This window comes from Triticum dicoccoides, chromosome 6B (assembly GCF_002162155.2).
Source record: "Triticum dicoccoides isolate Atlit2015 ecotype Zavitan chromosome 6B, WEW_v2.0, whole genome shotgun sequence".
In the NCBI taxonomy this organism is placed as follows: Eukaryota; Viridiplantae; Streptophyta; class Magnoliopsida; order Poales; family Poaceae; genus Triticum; species Triticum dicoccoides.
Genome location: NC_041391.1, coordinates 715867317 through 715873173, shown reverse-complemented (window position 1 = coordinate 715873173; position 5857 = coordinate 715867317). Strand labels below are relative to the sequence as shown.

Here is a 5857-nt window from a genome sequence, read left to right as displayed (position 1 = left end):
AGAGAGAGAGAGAGAGAGAGAGAGAGAGAGAGTTGTACCAGGGTCGGGGCGGATGCGGATCACGACCCCGCTGGCCACCATAGTTCTGCCCACCGCTGCTGCCCTCCTGCCGAGAGAGCGAGACGGGGAAATCCCGAGATCCGAGATGGAGCGGCCAAGATTCCCACCATGCGAAGACTCTCGCACGCTGCTCCTTCCAGTGAAGCAGGGAGGCCCTCTACCCATTATCTCTACCAAAAACCACGGGTCACTTCCTCTTAGTTTTCTGGCTTGCTCAGTTATCTCAGGACCATGACACCGTACTACCAGCTCTTCCAGTGAAGCAGGGAAGCCCTCCTTGGACGGCAGGCATTGGATTTCATCACAACTCTCGATCGTTAGTCTCTCCAGAGAAAAAAGACCACGTAACCCTCGAGGGAGGGACTGCAGATCATCGCAATGTTCAAATTCTAGTTGTTTGAGGGAGGTGAGGAGCTGCAACGCTTGCTCTTGCTCTTCCGTGAAGGTTGTTGCCCGGTGATCAAACTTGAACTTCAATGTGTGGAGGCTTGCGGCAAGGTGGCTGCAGATGGAAACAGTAAGCACTGCCCACATGCTATCCACCTCTAATTCTTCCAACTGGAATGAACCTGGGTGCATTAATTTGCTCCTTGCAATCTCTGAGAGCAGATCCCCTGATGTAGATATGTCCTCTCGTCCAAAATACATAGAATCTACGGTAAGTTTCTTGAGGTTGACTGTGACGAGAGGATTAAACCAGTCCATTGTTAATTCTCGACAACACTCCAGGGTTAGACTGGTGAGAGAGGTGAGGTTTGAGAGCAGACCCATTGACTGCAGGCTGGGCTCTATGACAATATTAAGTTCCCTGAGAGAAGCAGGAAATGGCTTGATGGCATCATCTCCTCCACCTACTTCTCCCTTGGGCCAGCGAGAGAACAGATTCCTACAATTGTATCCTCTAAATGATTGGAGCATCCTGAGGCCCGAGAGTCCTCCACCCTCCACAAGCAGAAGCTCAAGGTCATAACAATCGATGATGGTAAGCTGGGAAACAGCTGGGTAACACTTCAACACCTCTGAGAACAGTTCTCCAGTAATACGTAATTCCTCTATCTTAAGATTCTGAACTGAATGGAGGACGACACTGTCATCCACTTCTGCAAAACACATTTCGTGGCATCTTTGGAAAACTATACTTCTCAGCGAGTTTAGCTTTTGGAGGCCTGAAAACGAAATGTGCGACCCCTCCTTAATTTCCATAACCTCTAGTTTATCCATATTGTGGAAGGCCAAAACACCGTTATACCCTTCAATACGTAATTTCTTTGCATCGTACCACAACACCGAGAGAGCGTTTTCTAAAAACATATCTGTCAGTGTGGTGGTGTGAGGCATGGGGGGTAAGTGAGACAGCTTATGGCAGTAAACAATCTGAAGACTACACAGGTTGGTAAAACGGTGAGAGCACTCCAAGAAGGGAAACGAGCTCAGAAGGGGACAATATCCAAGCGTTATGCTTTCAAGCCTTGAAAACAAATGGCTATTAGGTTCCCCGACCCACTCCACAAGTTCTGGCATATTCAGAAACTGAAGTTTCTTCAGGTGCATGAAGCTTCTTTCTGTAACACCACTAAAGCCAGGCCCGAACACTCTCATCCGAGCAATATTTTTGAAAGTGAGACTATTGAGGTGTGGTAGCTGCTCAAAAGCTGGAAGAGTTCCCCAAGATATACCCTCTAGATGGAGCTCCTCCAACCCTTTTATGCTAATGTCACCACACAACCATCTAGGACAAGGTGCAACACCAGGATTTATAATACTAAGCACCCTAAGATTGGGGTGTGGTTGAAGACCATCAAGAACATCATCATCTATGGTTCGGTGCTCCGTATCCCAAACAAATTTCAACCCTTTCAGATTCTTTTTATTCTTCAGTTTGGCAGCACTAGCTTCCCCTTTGGACGCCAGGGTTTCAAGATTACATATGCTGAGTTCTCCTTTCAGCTCGCCCAATTCCACCAGCTCTGTCAATTCAAACCCAACACCCGCTTTCTTAACATGGAACTCTTTCAACTCTCGTAAACACTTCATCTTTCCAACCTCAGGAATATTGGAATGGAGTTCTTTCAAAGAATGGAAATGACATAAATTCACAAGGCGGCTAATGTCTCTAGGCAACTTTGTACTACCATTCCAATCTTGTAGGTCAAGGCATTTTAAGTGGTAAAATCTAGACAATGTGCTAGGAAGAGTCATTTCATCTAAGTTATAGGGTGAACCAATCGCAAGGTATTGCAGGTGGATAAGTTTTGAAAAGCTATTTGGCAGAGTTTCTAGGGTGTTGATTGCTATAAATAATATTCGGAGGCCCTTTATTTCTTCAAACACGTCTTTAAAAATATTATCTATTCTTGCATTATGTGACCCAAAAATCATCAAAGTTCGCAAATTTCCAATGTCTATCCTACCCTTCAGTTTACCTATTTCTTCTTCAAAACTTTCATCATATATATCTTCTATTGTGATTGATAAGTGTCGAACAGACCGTGGGATGTTATCAGCAATAAAAGTTAAACTACTTATATTAACACATTCTTGTGATGAAACATTACGTGATAGTTCATGCAATAAATCATGCATCACATAGTATTGTTCTTCAGAATTTTCACCTCCCTTCATGAGAAAACCATTGTCCACTAGTTCTTCTAAATAATTCTTATTATTTTGGCAACTAGAATCTAAGATACCTATTGCAGTCCAAAAGCTAGTAATCTCTAAATTATAAAACCTATAATCTTCAGGGAAAAGGGCACAATATGAGAAACATTTTTTTAGAAGGAAAGGTAGGTAGGCATAGCTAATTTTCAAAGAAGGCATAATATCATCATCATTTTTTGCATTTTGCCACTCATTCTTTTCAAGAACTCCAATCCAATATTCCCGAGAACAGTTTTTCCTCAATAATCGACCAACTGTATTGGCTGCTAGTGGTGAACCCTTGAGTTTCCTAGCAATATCTCTTGCAACATCAATTAACTCCTCTTCATAATGCCTAGGTTTGCTATGACCAACTATGCATGCTTCAAAGAATTCCAAAAATTCATTAGGCTCTAAACCGTGCAGTTCTACAAGATCTGTTGTTCTCACCATATGTGCTATAGATGGAAACCGAGTTGTGACAAGAACCATGCTGCCCATGGTTTCCCCCTTCCTGAATGGAGCTAATAGGTTGTTCCAATCACTTTCACTATTGCATTTCCAAATGTCATCCAAGACAATTAAAAACCGTTTGGACTTCAGTCTCTCTACAATGGATTTTTGCAGCTGGTCTAAATTGGCTGTTTCAACTGTGCAGCTGTGTTCTTCTTTTTCACTTGCAGGTATGCATCTAAGGATCTGCCGTGTGAGGTTGAGCACATTAAAATCAGTTGAGACACATACCCAAACCCTGACAGTGAAGTGGTCCTCAACCCTTTTATCATTATACAAGTGTTGGGTGAAAGTTGTCTTTCCAATACCCCCCGGGCCAACAAAAGGGAGAACTGAAAGTGTTTCACCAAGATATGTGCTAACAGTGAGCGCACTTACAGTTTGCTCAAAGATGACTCTCCTCCCATACAATTTATCTTGTGCAGCTACTGAACCAGTGGGGGCTCTTTTCATGGTAATAGATGTATCAATATTTGGGATTTTATTCAGCAAGTCAGAGACAGGATCACATAGGCTGTGTATGCTCTATATCACAGACTTGATTTTGTTGGACATGGCTACTCTATCAAATTTGAGCTTCCCAACATGTCCACCATCATTACCACTATTAGACCTTGTTGCATCTTGTGGGTTATTTGTGGCAACCACAGGAGCATCAACATAATCATCATCTTGTGTATGTGCGCAAGAAAAACATGTAAGCCATTTACCGACGGTGGAGCGAGCAGCATGGCCAACATGAAGAGCATGACCACGGACGTCATCACCCAGCTCCGGGACAGCCTCCTGGGTGCCATCCAACTTGTCTTGGATCATGAAGTAATGGAGCTCATCCAGAGCGTCCTCAGCCTCATCAGCCTTCTTGCTCAGGTCCTCCAGCAAGCTCTGCAGGCTAGGGTTGTTGCTCACATCCCTATCCTGGGCCACATGCAGCAGCGCTTGCATGTACTTGAGCTTGGTTTTGATCTGCTCGGAGTTGGGGCCGAGCTCGGAGCTGGCCACATATGCGGTGACCAAGTCATTGGATAGCTTATCCAGCACCTTGCCAACGAGCCAGTTCGCCGCACCGATAGCCACCTCCATCTCCTCCGACGGACGGCTAGGCTAGCTAGTTGGTGTGTGCCGTGGGAGTTTAGTGTGAGTTTTGGGAAGAAAGGTAGCAATGTGAGTGCATCTCAGAAGAGCCCTTGTTGGGTCATTTTATAGCTGTTCCAGGTCATGGGCAGGCAGGTTTCACTCGATAGCACTACTACTCCAGTTATGCAGTGCAATAAAAGACCCAGTCAGCTTTTTCTCGGGTGCAACAAAAGATTCAGATTCCTTTGCCACTTGAACTATTTCAAACGCCATCCGTGACCTCGGCCTCGCATGATGCACCGGAGGAGGCATCCAAGAAGATGGTCTCTATATTAAGAGCAGCGTCATCTGTGCACTCAGTGGGGATGCAACCAAAGAAAAGAAAAATAACGCGCTACAGAAAATAGGGTCGCCTCTGAAAATACGCTATTAGCGTGGTATAGCGCGTTATATCGTGCTATTGGCGAGGCATTGTACATTGATTTATTTAGCGAGACAATTCTCTACAAGTTATAGCGTGCTATTAGCGGCGCTATAGCGCGCTATTTTTCTTAGTGGATGCATGCAACCAAGGTTTATTTCTTAATCTGAGTGTATGATAACTATAGCTACTGTTAGATCTGAAATTGGTGGAGGAGCCAGCATGTTTATCTTAATCAAACTGTATAAGATGGTTTCTAAATTAAGAGCAGAGTTAGGACCGTTGTACAGTCGGTGGGGATGTAACGTCATTGCGACCGTTGTACAGTCAGTGGGGACGCATCCGAGGATTCTTTCTTCTACCGAAGTCTAAAACAATTTATAAGTAATGTTAGATCTAAACTTGGTGGACGACCCTGCTAAGCTTTGGTATGAGGAGCCGTCCATGCCTTGTGATCCTGATGCGCGTGCATCGACCACTAGTAAAAAGGATGCAGTTCTCTTTTAATTTTATTAATTTTCAAGACGCGAGATGCAGGATTAAGTAAATTAAGTCAAGAAAAAAAGAAGGTAAGAACAAGAAAGGACTGGACCAAAACGAACTGCGCCGATGGCACTTTCTTCCCCCATTTACTCATTTTCTCAAACAAACCAGTCTGATCTCTGAAGACAAAGATGCGTTGTGCAAATGAGCAAATGGGGAAGCACCCAAGGTTACATTCATTAATCAAAGTGTATATGATAACTACAACTACTGTCAGATCTGAAATTGGTGGACGAGCCAGCATGTGATGCCCGTTTGTCTTAATCTGAACGTACAAGAACTATAACCAATGTTAGATCTAACCTTGGCGGACGAGCCAGCATCTGATGCCAATTTGTTTTAGCTACCTAGCTGCTGCTAAGCTTTGGTACAAGGAGCCGTCCATGCCTTTTGATCCTGACACGCCTCAACTAAAGAAGGATGCTTGTCGTTTTTAGAGTCAATTACATCACTGGTGCTAGAACTTGGCGTTAATGGTCACTTTAGTTCTACAAGTTGTGTTGTACATTGAAGTGATGTAAAAACTTGGCTTTGTGGTGCAAATACGGTGCAAAACTCGTTTTTACACACACGCATCAACTAGTAAAAAGGATGCAGTTGCTC

The 5857-nt window shown here is 44.0% G+C and overlaps 1 pseudogene; it reads right to left on the bottom strand.

Annotated features, from left to right (window-relative positions):
• The window catches only part of LOC119321634, a 6655-nt pseudogene extending 1078 nt beyond the window's left edge, over positions 1-5577 (bottom strand).
• Positions 5578-5857: the final 280 nt, after the last annotated feature.